Source organism: Aulonocara stuartgranti, assembly GCF_965226115.1.
Source record: "Aulonocara stuartgranti genome assembly, chromosome: 17".
Taxonomy (NCBI): Eukaryota; Metazoa; Chordata; class Actinopteri; order Cichliformes; family Cichlidae; genus Aulonocara; species Aulonocara stuartgranti.
Window position 1 is genome coordinate 25,545,299 of NC_138953.1, and position 18,806 is coordinate 25,564,104.

At 41.0% G+C, this 18,806-nt stretch overlaps 1 long non-coding RNA gene across 1 annotated transcript; it reads left to right on the top strand.

Moving 5' to 3' along the window:
- Positions 1-8,875: 8,875 nt before the first annotated feature.
- On the top strand, positions 8,876-16,755 carry LOC309692917. Its single transcript, XR_014272520.1, has 3 exons — positions 8,876-9,665; positions 16,122-16,271; positions 16,373-16,755. It is a non-coding gene; the product is annotated as an uncharacterized lncRNA (long non-coding RNA).
- Positions 16,756-18,806: the final 2,051 nt, after the last annotated feature.

Below are 18,806 nucleotides of genomic sequence, written 5' to 3' on the forward strand. Positions count from 1 at the left end.
ACAATCCCCGCAGTGTGTCATCCAAATAAGAGATAATTCAACTTCAGTCGCCCGTCAATGTAATCAAGATGCGGGGCTGCAGTGGGAATATAGTGTTAATAAACGTGGTCTATACGGCACATCGCGATCATAGATCATTGGTTTGCTTGTTTGTTTCACTCTAACAGGTTGTTGGTCATGAAAAAAATTGTAGCTATGAATTTTAAGGAAGCAAAGAAAAACATTTTCTGATCCCACACATTAAATAGCTTTAAGTTACCTGTAAACCACAGAGGAAAGATGCTGTTGGTAAACAGCTTCTGGATTCTTTGTAAGGTTACAGCATGAAGAGGTCACATACATGACGACAGCAACGTCCCACATGCACTCATTCATCTTCGCCTACAATGCACTCTTTGAGCAAGTTGACTTCAGACCAAGCAAACTGCATAAAAGCTTTTACTGCACTTAGACGCCATTTGTCTAGTAAACAGCTACTTCACAACACCGCATGGCAACAGAAGCTCACACACACAAACAAACACTAACGCAGAACAAATTTAGAGAATCAAATGTTTGTATGATCACCTAAAAATTATTCATTACACTATTAGTATTTCAATAATAATATGTTATAAGATTCTGAGATAGTCAGTCACTTTCATAAAAAAACAAAACAAAGACTTACCCAAGTGATAGACAAACAACTTTATTTGTTTAGGTGATCCAGGTGCTGCACAAAGGTACCTAGCCTTAACTAAACAGTAAGCTCAGAAGTTCACTGCATTTTCATGGCTTTAAACTGAGAATGAAACATCTAAAAGGTTAGGTTATTTTGTGTAACTGCTTCCAAAATAGGTCAGGAATAAACTTCCAAGGTGAATAATGTCTCAAAAACAATCAAATAAAGCAGTGTGACACTGTTAAGCTGCAAAATCTCTAAGGGAGCATGCTTGGGTGGATGTTACAGAGGGACTTTGACCTAGACATTTATAGTTTGATAGATAGCTTGATAGACCTTGATATATAATGACACAGTGTAATATGTCATGTTTTGAGGTTCATCTGTGGATGTATCGAATTAATTTCAAGGCCTACTAAGATTATGTTCTGATGTATAAAATCTCACAATTGACCTCCCATCCAAGAGGCTTCTTCGGTTCTATAACCAAATACGTAGTGGAGAGTCCCAGGTATTTAAAGCCAAGAGGGGGTTGTCACTTAAGAAGGCCAACAGACCCACTATTAATCATATGTCTCATCACACGAGCAAAGGTGTGAAAAAGGCATGTGTCACTAGCAACAGCGGTTTGCTTTATAGTAGTCAACAGTTTTCTTCACTCCCATTGGTGTTCCCCCTAATCGCTTGTTTACAAGTAGAAATAAGTTTATGTACCCAAACAGCTCTATTCTCCAACTGTTATTTCACTCATCTATTGCCACAGATAGCTGAATTTTATTGACATGGTTGCCACATTGCAGCTAGTCTCTGAGTCTAGAGCCAGAGACTGCATGATGTGGAACTCAACCCTACCCTGATCTCAAAATATGTCTATGCAAAATGTAATCATGTATGTTATGCAGGCTTTTGGTCCCTATAAGGAAGACAGGTCTCCATAATGTGACTTGAACAAATTTAGGTCCCCACAAAGCGAGTGATGCCTGGATGGAGACACAAAAATACACACACTTTTACAATGGGCATCCCAGACATCCACTGGGCAGGGAGGAGCTGTCTCCTAGCAACTGGTTTTCAGCTAAAGCATTTGGTCAACTAGCTTTTTCTGCAACAGAGTGCACTGGCACAACACTGTGGTGGGACTGATGAACTGACTTCAAGCTGAAGATTAACTCAACAAATATTATGGGGGAGAAAGAAAATCAACACTGTAACATTAGAATTAAACATTAAAAATAGCTTTTGGAAGACTGGATAAATTAGTGTGTTTGAACGACTTTTGTCTCACTCCCGGCAGTGAGGGAAAATTATCTCTGTGACTGCATCATAGCCCCGTCAAATTAATGCGGCACAGTAAAGCAAAGCACTTCATCATGTTGGACATAAATTCCCTGGCAGGACAGATTTACATTGATTGAGTACGTCCAGATGAGGGAAACACGCCCCTTTAGGTAATAAAGTGCCACAGTCAATCACCCATCAGACTCTCATCACAGCTGTATCCCTGCTGTTCGGCCCTATCAGATGGAATTCTCCGCAAGCTGTCCAGCAATATGTGGGCTTGTGCGAACTGAGAGGAATACAAAGCCCGAGAGAAAGGGTCACGAGACAAACTTTGGGGATGGAAGTTGGTTGGTCAAATCCTGCACCAATTTTCTGCAAATGGAGACCAATTTTTACCAAGCAGTCAAACGTTCCCATATGGAAAATATATATATAAATCTTATAAAATTTGTATCTGTCTTGTGTGAAACTTGTATGAAAAGCATATAAGAGTGAAAACAGATATAAGATCCCTTGAAAAATTATATAATGAAACATGTATGTTTTGGATACTTACTAAAACAATGTATGAAAGTAATGAGAAAGTGGCCACTTTCATGAGTAAATCATGTAAGCCTTATATGATTTCGGCCACATCCTCTTCTTCGGCTGTACCTGTTTGCTGTGGTGTCCCCCAGGGATCTGTGTTAGGCCCTACCCTTTTCTCATTGTACATGCTTCCCTTAAGTGCTATCTTTGAGAAATACCACATTGCTTTTCACTATTATGCGGATGATATCCAGATCTATTTTGAGTTAAACGATGATCTTGCTCTGTCTTTGAATAGCTTTCGAGAATGCATGTGTGAGGTCAAGAAATGGCTTTTGGCAAATACTCTTATCCTTAATGATAAGAAAACCGAAATTATGATTTTTGGTAGTAATGCCCTTCGTGCCAAACTTCGGGATGCCTTTGGTTTTCTCACTAGTTCTTTCTCTGACACTGTTAGGAATCTGGGTGTCTTATTTGACAGCTCATTTAAACTTGATAAACAAGTGTCTGCTGTTGTCAGATCCAGTTTTTACCAGCTTCGCCTTATTTCTAAGACCAGGCACTATATCCCGTATAAAGACCTAGAAAAGCTCATCCACGCCTTTGTAACGTCAAGGCTTGATTACTGCAATTCACTTTATTGTGGTCTCCACTCTTCCCTTTTACATAGATTACAGACAGTTCAGAATGCTGCAGCACGCATTCTAACTAAAACCAAGAAGTTTGCCCACATTACTCCTGTCCTTGCTGATCTGCACTGGTTGCCTGTCAAATATCGTATTCAATTTAAAATTTTGTTGTTTACTTTTAAAATTACCAATAACACTGCACCAAGCTATCTTAAGGAACTTTTAAACCCATATGCTCCTGCTAGGGCTTTAAGGTCATCCTCACAGTTACTGTTGGTTCAGCCCAGATCTCGACTGAAATCTAGAGGTGATCGATCGTTTGCTCTAGTTGCACCGGAGCTGTGGAACAATCTCCCGATTGGCATCCGGGCGTCTGATTCTATTCATTCTTTTAAATCACGGCTAAAAACATATCTTTTTAAACTTGCCTTTTCTACCAGTTAAATGCTGGCTTGCTTGCAGTGACCTATTGACCTATTGTATTGTATTGTATTAAATTCTCTGCTATCTTTCCATTATTGGTGTCTTTTATCATGGTGGTACAGTCTTACCTTGCTATAACCTATGTGCTGCAGTTTACTCTTATTGGTGGCTTTTATCTGTGAACATAATCCGTTACTCTTATGTATTTGATGTTAATGTGTGAACTGTTTTATTTTTTATTGTTTTATGTAAAGCACTTTGGTATGCCCAAGGCTTTTAAATGTGCTCTATAAATAAAGATTGTTGTTGTTGTTGTATGATTTACTCATGAAAGTGGCCACTTTCATGAGTAATCACATATAAGTTTTTACTATTTCTTTTCCATATGGGTTTGGCTGCTCTCTCTACTATTATGATCCTTAGATTAGACCAGCACTGTGCTATTTGTCGTGTTTAAAGTAGTTAACATTTTTAAAAGTCAGTCTTTCCAAGTCAAAAAAGCCAAATATATGCTAGGTTAATAAAAGTGGGCCACTGATGTAAAAGCTCATTCATGTGGAGCAACAAGCCACTAGGTAAGATAAAGATATAAAATCTCTGACTTTATCTTTATAGCATCGCCATGTTGTTTTCTTGGAGACTGCTAAGTTATGATCCAATGTCTACTTAGCAGGGTGCATCAATAAAACTGAGGAAAAAACAGTCTTCCCATTGAAACTTTTTTTGTGATTTCCTGCCCCTATGGAGAGGCCACCCAGGCACATGAGATATTAATCGAAAGCCCAGGATGTCCTCTATTTAGTACAACAGGAGCAGTGTTGGGGAGTAACGGAATACATGCACCGCCGTTACGTATTTAAAATACAAAATATGAGTAACTGTATTCCGTTACAGTTACCGTTTAAAAGGGTGGTATTTAGAATACAGTTACTTTGTTGAAATAAATGGATTACACGGCGGTATTTTCCTGTTTCATATTGCGGCGGGTCAGGACTGTTTGGGTGCGTTACGGTTGCCATGGTGACACGCACTCTCTGCGACTGTGTGTTTCCTGGGTGAGAGAGCACTTTTTTGTTGTTGTTGTTGTTGTGCTAAGCTAATAGGCCTAAAGAATGTAGCCTTATGGCAGTGTAGTCCGTGCTGCAGGGAGAATGGACCGCCATACCCGTTATGTGTCTGTGAGCGCGAGGAGGGAGAAAAATGTGAGTGGAAAAGTACGAGCTGTCACCAAGGAGAAACAATAATAACCACATGTATTCTCAGTGTTGGGAAGGTTACTTTTAAAATGTATTCCACTACAGATTACAGAATACATGCCCCAAAATGTATTTCGTAATGTATTCCGTTACGTTACTCAATGAGAGTAACGTATTCTGAATACTTTGGATTACTTAATATATTATCATGCTTTTTACAACTGCATGAATGTTCTGTTGCTGTGTGATTTATTACTATTACTGAAGGTCCGCGGCTCCAAACCATAGTAAAGGGACCTCTGGCTAATACGTGGGTTCCGTGTCGGGCTCGTAGCCGAAAAATAGAGACAGAGAGAGGCGTTGAAAGGCTGCTCCAACGGAACTTATTGTTTTCGGAGGAAAACACGAACACAGTGTACAGTCGAGTCTTAATAGCTTACTTACAACTGGGCTCGTCAGGCACTCTTCTTGGCTGCAGTAGTTATTATTGTTTCTGCTCGGTGACAGCTCGTACTTTTCCACTCACATTTTTCTCCCTCCTCGCGCTCACAGACACATAACGGGTATGGCAGCAGTGTTGCCAACTCCTCAGTAAGGAAAATCGCTATTGGCTGTCCTAAAAGTTGCTATTAGTCGCTAAATGACGTCATCGCCTAATTTGCATAATTGGTCATGCTAATCTAATTGTAACCTATGTTGTTGGAGAGAGAAATATAACATCGTGGAAGAGACATAAAGTGAGTAAAAAACGTCCTAAATGCATTTAGAGTTTATTTAGAACTACAAATTAAATTTCTTTTAGCAATTATTGTTTTTTTTTAATGTCACAATTCCATCCTTGCTCCTTTACCCGGTCTTGGACCGGCAAAAGTAACCCGAAATAGGCACTCTGGTGGAGTTACTTTGTGTGTGTGTTGTAGTTTTAAACCTTGTGATCCACAAAACAGCATAAGAGTAAAATAGTAAAAGAAGAACTGACTGCGTTACAGCACCCGCTGCTTGTTGAGAGTAAAAGCAATACGCGCTTTCACATCTTTTTTTAGAGACTTTTTTTAGAAAAAAAGTCGCTAAGGGGTCTGAAAACTCGCTAAATATAGCGACAAAGTCGCTAAGTTGGCAACACTGTATGGCAGTCCATTCTCCCTGCAGCACGGACTACACTGCCATAAGGCTACATTCTTTAGGCCTATTAGCTTAGCACAACAACAACAACAACAAAAAAGCGCTCTCTCACCCAGGAAACACACAGTCACAGAGAAAGTGTGTCACCATGGCAACCGTAACGCTGCCGCCTGGAACAACAGAACATAGCTGTCAAACAAAACCCAAACAGTCCTGACCCGCCACAATATGAAACAGGAAAATACCACCGTGTAATCCATTTATTTCAACAAAGTAACTGTATTCTAAATACCACCTTTTTAAACGGTAACTGTAACGGAATACAGTTACTCATATTTTGTATTTTAAATACGTAACGGCGGTACATGTATTCCGTTACTCCCCAACACTGTGTATTCTGTAATCTGTAGTGGAATACATTTTAAAAGTAACCTTCTCAACACTGATTAGGAGTAGTAGGGTAGCTCAAATAACCCACAAAATATAGAGCAAAAACAAATGTCCATTACAGAGGACAAAATGAATAGGCTCGTTCTCAGAGGGATATAGAGCAGAATTCCTAAGTAGTCCTAAGTAACACACTAATAAAATACTAAAATTTCACACACTAAAACTGAAGTGCAAGATGTCTTTCTTTATGGATTTTATGCAAAAACCTTCCCAGAAAGCTATGTTATTTGTCTGATATTTAAATTGAAAAAATTCCCAAAGATACCAAAACAAAACCCACAGTGTACAGGTCCATTCAGTGATTTGAATTAGCTTGGCTGAGGCCTGGCACATATTAATATTAATTGATTGATAATGACTGATTCATTTTTGGAGTCAGCCATAATTTAGTCATTTTTGCCTTAATCGTGTGAAAGCAGATGGTTTGCTTCTTTTCTAGCAATTAAATCTCCTTTCGTCAGGAGGTGTGGAACCTGTTGAGATTCCGAACACAGTGTTCAGAGTTAGTTGGGTGTAATTCAGAGTGAAAGAACATCCCTGTTGTTAGAGATCCATTCATGAGCGCCAGAACTCTCGACTCCCCCTCTCTTTCTGTATGCATCTCTCTCTCTCTCTGTCTGTTTACAGCAGTTCAGGCCTGTGTGATTTACCTGGATATATAAAGCAAGTCATGAGTGCCAGCAGCGCAGACACCTTCAGCTGAGACGGTTTTCTTCTGCTGGGTTGGACTGCAGAGAGAGGGAGGGTGAGATATCCTGCAATAGTCATCAATCACCGTGATATCCTGTGTCTACTGCCATCGAGATGAATGCTGTAAGAGGGCCCTCATGTGTCTATATCCCCAACAAGACTTCAACCTTCCTTCAGTGGCCAGTTCACAGATTACTTGGGTCGTGTTTTTTTTGCGGTGCATTGTTGTTCTGCTCTATGTGGCAGGCATTTATCAGCCTATCCAAACAACAAATAAATAAATAAATAAAGAGACCTGCATTAATAAATTTGTTGTTTTAAAGATGTGTGCTACCTTTACGACATCTGCTTAAAAGTCTTCACATGTATTCATATTTTGAACTGTGTATACAATATGATTTTCTTTCACTTTACAGCATATAGTCCAATCCTGGTTTTGGTTTAAAAGCTTTTCATTTTACTAAATTTGTCAAATTTTAAATTCCTTTTATCTCCAAAGTCAGAGGCTGGAGTTGGCGACGTCACCCCCAAGTTTAGTACATTCAAGTTGCAGCAGGCAGAAAAACGGGTGATCCTAAGGATCAAGTTAGAGCTGTCTTTGCCAATATCTGCAGTGAAATGAAAAACATGGGTGCATGTTTGGACAGATTCTGGTTGATGCTCTGTGTATGGCTTCTTCATGGAGACACTAATACACAACAGCGGGTCTACATTTTTACTTATTGTTTCCACTTGCCACTCCCATCTTGGATTGCAAAGTCAATCTGAAAGGGAGATCCAGATAAAAACTGCGACTGGGAGCTTGAGATTTCTGACTTCCCTCTTTAAATGGAATCTGGCAAATGGCATACATGACACAAACATATTTCTATGTGAAGTTGTGGAGCTGTAATGCTCTCAGCTTAATTATTTTGACCAACATAATAATTAGCTTATCTGTTACAGATCACATCTATAGTGAGGAAAGACTAACTGTAAATCAACGCTTTTGGCACCACAAGGTTGATCAAATTATATGCACAGAAATGAATACTGCATCTGTACTAAAAGGTAGCTTAAGTAGTTTTGTTTGTATAGCCAGATTTCATCTATTCCTTTGTGAAAACATAGCTCATCAAAGTACTTCCAGACTGTTTTTATTGCAGTGTTTTACAGCCATGGTGTCTCACAGTCCACATTGTAAGAGATGGATTGTAATTACAGTTTTACCCACCCTGAGTCAATGTCTGCTGAATTCAAATGAGCTTTGATGAGCAATGTATTCTATTGCCATGAAGTAGTGACTGCCACCTTTAAAGTTCATAAAAAAGCAGGCAGCACAGCGGTGCAGCGATTTGCACTTTTGCTTCATAGCGAAAAGGTACTGGGCTTGAATCCACAAGCTGGCTGTTCCCTTTCTACATGGAGTTTACATATTCTCCCTGGTTATCTTTCTCCCACAGTCCAAAAACGTAAATGTTGGGTCAATTGGTGAGTTTAAACTGGCCATAGATATCTTTATGAATGTGAATGGTTGTCTGTTTTGTGTTAGTCCTGTTTTAGTGTAATAGGCTGATGACTCTACACCTTTATTGCTTCCGTGGGATTTAGAAGCGTAGCAGCCTAGTGCAGCTAATCAAATGCACTTTGTTAATTTATGATCAACTGTAACCAGTGTTGGGAAGGTTACTTTTAAAATGTATTCCACTACAGATTACAGAATACATGCCCCAAAATGTATTTCGTAATGTATTCCGTTACGTTACTCAATGAGAGTAACGTATTCTGAATACTTTGGATTACTTAATATATTATCATGCTTTTTACAACTGCATGAATGTTCTGTTGCTGTGTGATTTATTACTATTACTGAAGGTCCGCGGCTCCGAACCGTAGTAAAGGGACCTCTGGCTAATACGTGGGTTCCGTGTCGGGCTCGTAGCCGAAAAATAGAGACAGAGAGAGGCGTTGAAAGGCTGCTCCAACGGAACTTATTGTTTTTGGAGGAAAACACGAACACAGTGTACAGTCGAGTCTTAATAGCTTACTTACAACTGGGCTCGTCAGGCACTCTTCTTGGCTGCAGTGGTTATTATTGTTTCTGCTCGGTGACAGCTCGTACTTTTCCACTCACATTTTTCTCCCTCCTCGCGCTCACAGACACATAACGGGTATGGCAGTCCATTCTCCCTGCAGCACGGACTACACTGCCATAAGGCCATAGCTGGACTGGCCATCGGGCATACCGGGCATTTGCCCGGTGGGCCGCTGGCGATTTTTTGTTTTTATGGGCCGATCGATTTTTAAAATTTTTTTTTTTGAAAGGGTATAAATAATGAAAGGTGTTGGATTGGCCAATTGGTCATGATCGACTCTGGCCTGGATGAATTACAGCCGAGGAGGTCGGATGTACCCTCCCCCTTGTTTAGCAATCTTATAGACGAACTAAAGAGAATGGAGAACAAAAAAAGGAAAGGAGGTGCAGAAAAAATTAGGGCCAAAAAGAAACAAGCCCTTCAGGCAGACGCTGCCAAATGTGTAAAAATAACTGAATTGTTTGGCGGAAGCTATGGAATAGCTTCCACAGATTTAGCAACATCAGCAAGTGGTGGAGGCCAGCAGGTGGATAAGGGAAAGGGGAGGCAAGAGGGGGAGAGACCATAGGCGGCCGCCGGTCATAGTGGCAGAGGAACTAAGCTTCAGGTAAGAAGTTATGACCTGCTGTCTATCTGTGTCAGATATAAACCAAGTTTAGTTGTAGTTTGTTTTCGTTGTGCTGACTTTTTACAGTCGCTTAGAATAACTGGTACTGCGTACTAGCTAGCATGATGGAGTTTATATACTGCTGGGCGGGTGCTATGAAGTTACTGATTGTAAATTTTATTTTATGCTTAAGTTTAGTTTCTCAAACTCCTCAAAATCTTAACAAATTGTGCCAATACTTACATGTTGCACCAGGCTGATTTATCATCAAAAGTGGAGAAGTCTGTGACAGAGGAGACAGAAGAGCAGCAGAGAGAGATGGAGCAAGAGAGAGAAATAAAAGAGCAGGAGAGAGAGATGGAGAGGCAAGGCAAGGCAAATTTATTTGTATAGCACAATTCAACAACAAGGTGATTCAAAGTGCTTTACAGAGACATTAGAAACAAAAACAAATAAAAAGCATGATTTAAAATTGATTAAAACACGCAAACAAACAAACTAACTAAACACACACATTCACATTCACACCTGTTCGCGCGATCTGAACCCTTATCGTAAGGGGAGCTACCAGTCCTTCTGTGGACGAGCTACTTTCTATTTTAAATTCCCTGAATTTAAAATACTCTCTAGACCCAGTCTAGACCCAGCTGGGGAGCTACCTAGAGAGATGACTTTATGTCATCCATGAGGGATGCATTTGACATATGTTTCACATATTATAGCCCAACAAGTTACTTATAGCAATTTAAATACGAGCAATCAGTTTTTGGCAAATACCGGAAATCACTTTTTGGCAGACAATCACTTTTTGGCACAACACCGGCTATTGCAGTTAGTAATACAACAGCTTCTTGCCATTTTTTGTGTTTCTTTTTATCGCTGTGTAACTGAGTTCAGTTGAAAGCCTGCATGCGCTACTACCTCTTGCCACAAGTTCCCAGAATCCTTTGCGGTTTTACCCCTGAATGACGTCACATTTTTGGTGGGCCGGTCTCTAGTCAAAATGCCCAGGCCGATTTTTTGTCCCAGTCCAGCCCTGCATAAGGCTACATTCTTTAGGCCTATTAGCTTAGCACAACAACAACAACAACAAAAAAGCGCTCTCTCACCCAGGAAACACACAGTCGCAGAGAGAGCGCGTCACCATGGCAACCGTAACGCTGCCGCCTGGAACAACAGAACATAGCTGTCAAACAAAACCCAAACAGTCCTGACCCGCCACAATATGAAACAGGAAAATACCACCGTGTAATCCATTTATTTCAACAAAGTAACTGTATTCTAAATACCACCTTTTTAAACGGTAACTGTAACGGAATACAGTTACTCATATTTTGTATTTTAAATACGTAACGGCGGTACATGTATTCCGTTACTCCCCAACCCTGACTGTAACCATCTCTTAATGCAATTAAAATTTGTGTAAGTAAAAAAACCTTGAAGTTAGGTCAAAAGGACAATGGCATTTACTCACTGATTTCTGAGCAAACAAGTGGGTACACAAAGTCATCAGATTCACAAAACATGCACACCAATTTATTTTGTTCGTACTGTATCACCATGCATATGAATCAGAATCATTGTAAACCAACAGACATGTGCAATCAACACTAAAGGAAGAAAGTAGGGAAAAAATCTGACTAAAACTGGACCTTCCAACTGAGCTTTCCAAAATGTTTCCACTGGAGGGAACAGTTTAAAAAGAAAAAAAAGGCTGTGGCTGAAATAATATAAATTTTAATAATAGTGTTTCTTCTGAGATACTCACTGACTGGCTCAAGTAAAAAAAAGTTAAAAAGGGGGAGGGCAAGGAGAACAGAGATGCACGATTTACACACTGTTTGTTAATGTGGCCCAGTGAAAAGAAAAGAATCAAGGTGTTGCAATGGCCCAGTCGAACTTGATTAAAATTCTGTGGTGGGACCTGAAGAGAGCTGTGCATGAATAAATCTCAATGAACTGAGGTACAATTGCAAAGAAGAGCAGGCCAAGATTCCTCCAAAGTGCTGAAGCTGGTTAAACAAGCTATTAAATTATGGGGTATACACAGGCTTGAATGGTCCATATGACAAAGACATACCAAAGGAAAGTGAGTTCATGAGACAACTGAAAGTAAAATCAAAGTAATTATGCATAAATGCTAAAGTGAATGCAAAGGTTGAAGGCTCAAACTTTTATGTATAGTGAAAACAGACAATGGGATATAGATTTAGACTGTATATTAGCGTCTTGGTCTGAAAAGAGGTGCCTTACACCTGTATTGTTTCTAATGATCTACAGCCATCGACTCTTCTGGCTGTATAAAGAAAAAAAGATGCAGAGAGTGCAAACGTCTGCCAAGGTAGTTCACTCTGGGCAGTATTTACCCCATATATCATTCCCCATGTAGCCGTAAGTTGTCAATTCAAACAATGGCAGTGAGAAACTTGGGTTTAAAAAGCTGTGTATTGGATTTTTATCACTTTGACTTTCAGATCAATTCTTTGACCTTGAAGGAGAAGCCAGAGGTCAATTTTCGACTAATAAATTGTTAAGTTGACCTTGAAGACCGTGGTGGATGTAAACCAAATTTGAACTCATTGTTAACATGACCCCACTCTACACCCCTACAAAGTTTTATCTGAATTCATTCAAACCTTTTAGAGCTATCACTAACCAAGCAACATGTTTAAGCATGCAAACGCTACCAAAACCATAACCTCCTTAGTTAAGGTATCAATCCTAAGAAAACTCAAAAAATGGCCGACAATTAGAGGCAGCTGTCACATCTTTCAGCCCAGAAGTTTTACACTTGGTATAGATTATTACTAGTTATATTATTTTCTTTCTGTTTGCTATTGTTAATAAAGAAAATTAATTGAAGAAATCAGGCCCCTTGCTGCCTGTATGAGAAACATGGATGGCGACTGGGCTATTGGTACTGGTTTTAAGTAAATATTCCTTTTTGAGATAACATTGTCGGATTTTCCTTCTCCAGCCTAATAATCTCATTGACACACTGTGAACTATAAAGACACATCTCCTGGATGCACTGGTACGCATCTTCAGTGATGTATCCTAGGGTCATCAGGTGTTTCGGGTCTCACAACATCATACACCCTCGCCCAGGCGACCCAGCCGGGGGTGATCAGGCCCCGACTTGCGTACCAGTAGCTACCCACGGATCAGCCCTCTTGATCCACAGCCACCTTGTGGCTTTCTCTGCCGCTTCACTCACAGCCTGGATGGCCCTCTTCTTGGCTGCCCCAGCCACGCCCAGCCGGCCTAGGACTTTGCAGAGTGATCGTCCTGCAAAGCCCCTACAACCCACTTCTATGGATTCATAGAAAGTCTTCCAGCCCCCTCCCCTGCACTCCTGCACTAGTTCCTGGTACTTTCCTCGTTTCCTTTCATTGGCCTCCTCAATCCGCTCTTCCCAGGGCACTGTGAGTTCCAGCATGATCAGCTGTTTTGAGGCCTCAGAAATAATTATCATGTCTGGCCGGAGTGATGTTTTTGCAATGTTCTGAGGGAACTTTAGTTGTTTACCCAGGTCAGCCTGTAGCTGCCAATCAAAGGCTGTGTTGAGGAGGCCAGTTGTCAAATGTGGGCGCACCTGGGCTTTCTCTCCAGCCTTAATAAAAGAGATTGCCTTCCTCAGAGCCTGATGATGCTTGCTGGTGCTGATTGCTGAGGCAATCTTTTCAGCAACTACTCTGAGCACCTGGTCGTGCCGCCAACGATACCGACCATCGGCCAGGGCCCTTGGGCAGCTGCTAAGGAGGTGTTCTAGGGTCCCTCTTCCAGAGCACAGGGGACAGGCAGGTGTCTCGCTCTTTCCCCACAGATGGAGGTTTGCTGGGCTTAGCAGAGTGTCGTATACTGCCGAATCGGATCCGGTGGAAGTCTGCCTGCATGATGTTTGCCCAGGTGACCTTGCGCTGCAAGGTGCTCTCCCACCTTGTCCATGCTCCCTGCCGCTTGAGGCCTACAGCTCTACTTACTCGCTCCTCCTCCACACCTGCTCGGACCTCTTTCTGGAGTAGCTGGTGTCTCTCCTTTCCCTGTGCCCTGCTGACCTGGGCCTTTGGGAAGTACCCCAAGCCTGCTCCCCCTGTTGCTAAGACCCCCATCAGTGTTTTCTGCCTTAGGCGTGACTCCGCCACCTCAACTGCCTTCTCAGCCTTCCACTTTCTTCCTGTCCTTACCTCAATACCTGCTGATGCCACCTTGCAGTCTTTAGAATCTCTGTACTGTAGGGCTTCTCGTGTGCGAGCCACCTTGAACTCTTCTGTGAGACCACTGAAGGGTAGCTGCACGCTGTTGCTTGCCCCATACAAGGCAGCGCTGGTGAGACTGCGGGGAAGTCCCAGCCACTTACGAAGAAAGCCACTGATCTTTCTTTCAAGGGATTCCACAGTAGTTATTGGAACTGTATAGACAAGCAAGGGCCACAGGATTCGGGGCAGGATGGAATGCTGGTAGATCCAGGCTTTAAATCTTCCAGGCAGGCCAGACTTATCCACCTTAATGAGCCACACTCCCAGCTCCTCATTTGCCTTCTGAATAGCAGTAGTCTTTCAGGCTGGAGTCAAAGAGTTTCCCCAAGCTCTTAACTGGTTGTTCCGTTATGGATGGAATAATGGTTCCTGAAATTGAGAACCGGAACTTGTCCGTCACCTTGCCCTTCTTCTTGAAATGAAATGAACACACACAATATCGACTTAAATACACGCCATACCGTACAGTGCTGAAATGATTCAAAGCAGTGCAAGCATTTAGACAATTAAAACTGTAATTGATGGTGCATGGTTCACAGCGCATAACTACAATCAGTGCCCACCATCACATTATGAAAGTGATGAATTGTTATTTGTATTCATTATTTATGATGAATACTGATTGTACTTTAATCACATTTTTCATGGTGATTGTTGTTGTGAGCGATTTATGATGCAGATCTGCAACATAATTAAAGCGGCTTTTCTGTGTATTACGTAAAGTTATAAATAGTGTAAGTAAAATCAAATAACTCAAGGTGGGTTTGAAATGTAAACACTAATTGAACTATTGAACTATCTGTCCTAGTCACACAGCATACTGCACACACTTTGTATTGTTACTGGACCAGATCTCCAGATAATTGACTGAGCAGGACTCTAAACACCTAAGATGTGTATCAGGCTGCTAAAAGGAGAGAAAGGGAGAGGGTGATCAAAACAAAGGGTTGAGAAAAGGATGGATGGACTTCCTTTTGGGAGCATGTAAGATGAAGATTGATGTGGTGGCCTTTTGTTTATTTTTTTCAACAGTTCTTTGTGGCCTGGCTTCTGGACAGTGGAGGTCTGTATCACCAGGCTACAGAGCCAGTGGTGTTTATTTACGCTTTGAACACTGTGGAGACCTCAAAATCCCCAGAAAGGCTTTGAACGCTAGCCTTTCTTGTTTGTGTACAACTTAAAGGAACCATGGCATTAATTTTGCAGTCAAGTGCCACTAAATCCAACCATGAGCAACACAAATGCACACATACACAGGGCACCTTCTGCCTTCCTCTCAAGGGTTGAAATGTAATTTGAAACTGCACTGTAAGCTACTTAATCAAACCATTTGCTTGAGTACTCTGCTGTAACCTGTCATTTCACTTTACCAATGTAACATTTGCCAACCCTGTCCATCATGCTTAATGTTTAAATCTAATGTGATGGTCCCATGCAACACATGCTACATGATTCTTATTCGAGACACATTCTAAAGTCAAAGGTGGATGTCTGCTGTGTGCCAGAGGTAGCACTGATAGATGGACTGCCTGGTGTGACCTGATTCCTAAAAGCAACGTCCAGGACTGTGTGCCCTGCAAATTTCAGTAGTATTTGCTTCAAACTGGAGCAATCTAGATAAGGTATTTGTTAGTTGGGGGGGCGGGGGTCATGCAAAGTTGCATCTAGTGTGTGTAAATAGAGGAGCATATTTTAAAGCACTGGCTTCACTTTTCAGACCTGAAAGGTAGATACATCTTTTATACTGTCTTTGATTATTACCCAATCTTTAGGCTTTATGTTTAGACAAACATCCATGCATTATGCTGGTAAACACAAACATGAATGTGTTATGGTCCCACTCCTCTCGTTTGGAGTTTTTTTCGTTTTTCTTTCCCTCTTCTTTCCTTCTGTCCTTGTACTCTCAGGTGGAGCACTGGGCCAGGTTTTCCTGGACACCCTCCTTTTTGGCAAAATTTGTGTTCCTGGGCTTCAGCCATCGTACATGTTGGTAACCCTGGAAATTAAGTCTTGCAGTATTTAAGAACTGGCTGGTACTGTCATTTCTTGCTATGTCGCCTCACGGTGGGCATCAGGCTTGCCGTTGTAAACACTGTTTCCTTGTGTGTGTTTGGTCAGTAATCCTGCTTTTATGCATTTCTCCTGTTGAAAGCTGAACAACAGCTGAAAAAAGCTCCTCTGTTTCTCTTTACCTAAGGATCACAAGCTCCTTTCACTGGTACACTTACCCGCTTCACTCAAGCCGGTAACCTTTTTTGCACACCTGTCAGGCTGCTGCTTCATCTTTTTTTAGGACTCCCTTGGCCATCTGCATACTCACCCTCCTTCAACTGCAAAAGAGAACCAAGTAAGAACTGAATGGAAACTATCTAACTAATATCAAACTATCAAGAGCAATTGGTCATACTCGTCTGAACCTTAATCAATCCATGTTTTCCTCTCCTGCAGAAATCCCTGACCAGCTGCAGTAGGACCTGATTTACATTAGTATGTTATTCCTGCCTTTGCTGAGCCCTGGGCGCTTTGGTGTTTTGCAATAGATGATCTGAGTCCTGCTTTTTAGTCCTTGCTCCTGTTCATTATGAGAAACTGCAGCCAACAAGGTCTCAAATTAATTCATATAAAAGCTAAAGACACAGTGTAATGCCTAAAAAAAGAACAATAATGCTTCATGAGCAGTTAAAGTTTGAGTATTATCATCAAGAACTTTGAACATATATAAAACATATATTTTATCTTACAATGCATAAAATCTCTGTCTGTGTGTCTGTCAGGAGACAAGCAACCAACTTGCCACACAGGTACATCTTAGGCCCCTGAGCGTTTGTATCTATAGCAGATATCATGAGACCATGACATTGCCAAGCAGCCAACTAGCAACACACTAAAATGACCCATTTTTAGCATTGTGCACCTGTGATACCTCATAAAAGTGTGCTATTTTAATTTTTTACAGTAACTTTTAATTATATCCACAGGAGTTGAAGTAGGCATGATATAATATAATGTCATGACATTGCCTGGCAGCCACCTGGCAACTAGCTTAAATTACCCATTTTTAGCAAACAACCATCACTCCTATTTTTGATTAAGTTTTGTCAGTGTGAATAACTAAATCAGTTTCCTAAAGGCACCAACAATATTGTGGGATGGGCTAGTACTCGCTTCCAAAATCTGCACTTCCAAGTACATAAATCTATATGCTGAATTTGGTGTGATGCAATGAAATGCTCAAGAGTAAAAAAGAAATTGGCCTTGAAATTTTTGAGAAAACATGTTTTGTATTTTGATCTGATTTTGGTTTGGGTCAGCTCCACATGTTTTCTCTGCTTTTCTTACCTCTTAGAAAGGGTTGTTCAGTCTTGTTCATGCAATATTACTTTTCAAACTCTGCAGAGTACATTAACATCAGTCATTGTACTGAATATAATCCATTTACTGTAAATAAGCTTCAGACAGCCAAGTTTTCTTCACAAAGTTAAACAGCTTGTTCACACTGTTCACACCCAAACCCGTAATAACAACACGTGATGTGTGCATATATGTGTGCGGGAGCCTCTATATCTGGCTTTTTCCATATCACTGAAATCCCTTAAGCATTATGTTTATGTTTTCATGTACAGTACGCATATGTGTGGTGGTGCATTTGTGCATTTCTGTGTGAAAGTTAATTAATTCCCAGGACAGGAACACTCAGGGTTTACCCGATTATACATTTTATAATTGGGGTCTCCATGCTCTGTGCATGCAAAAACCTCAGCTGGGTACCAACGATGATGCTTCCATGAGCGTAGCGGTGGAGGCAGAAATAAACTGTTCAACAGATCAACAGTCCAGTCTTTCTTTTTACAACAGTGGATTAGTGTGCCATATTTACAGAACAGATTGGCTGGCCCAATTAAAGAAAAACCAGAACAAAAAGATAATTTCTCGAGAAAGAAGGAAAAATAATGTATATGTCCAACTTAAAGTGTATAATCCTAAACTAAATCAAACTAATAAATAAACACCTGGGCTAAACCCTCTTTAGCTAGGGCTCCCGGCAATAAAGTCACTGCGATCTGCTAAAATCATCATCAGACACACAAGAGTCTTCAAGAGCTGCTGCAACTTTTAACTATATAGTCAGCAGCAGCATAAATATATTCAGCAATGTCTGTGCTCTTTAACTTTTTGCAATCAACACATCCATCAATATCAAACAACATTTCCCCTACTTCATACCACACTTGGAATGTTCCCTTCCTGGAATTTCTCCCTGAAAGAGATCCAAAAACACCTGGACTGGTTTTTCAGTTCATACGTTTAATCTGCGCGGAGGCTAGCTGCAGTCAGGAGGAGAGGTGAGAAACAAATGAATCGTATACAAATCTTAAAACCATCACTTGCAATCAAACTAGCTTCATGACTTTAGAGCAATTGTGCCAGCAATCAGAAAAGAATCACTAGCCTATTACATTAGGCCTAACACTAAGGCTACGTTCACACTGCAGGCGAAAGCGCATCAAATCCGATTTTTTTGACCCTATGCGACCCATATACGATCATGGTATGACAGTGTGAACAGCACAAATCCGATATTTTCACATCCGATCTGGGTCACTTTCGTATGTGGTACTGAATCCGATACATATCCGATGTTTTAGAAACAGAAGCACCTCTATTGATTCACTAAATGGAAAAGCCAGATGGTCCCTTGTGTGAATGGCTCCTGAGAAATATTAAGATGTGTTCCTTTTGTATTCTGCTCCATGTGAGACGAGCCTATGGGAGAAACAGTTGGGAGTGAGCAGTTGAAGCTTGTTTGGCCTCCAGTTGACAAAGCAGGGATCTTAGCAGGTCAGGTGGAAAACAGCAGGGAAGATAAGCCCTTGTCTCCTGG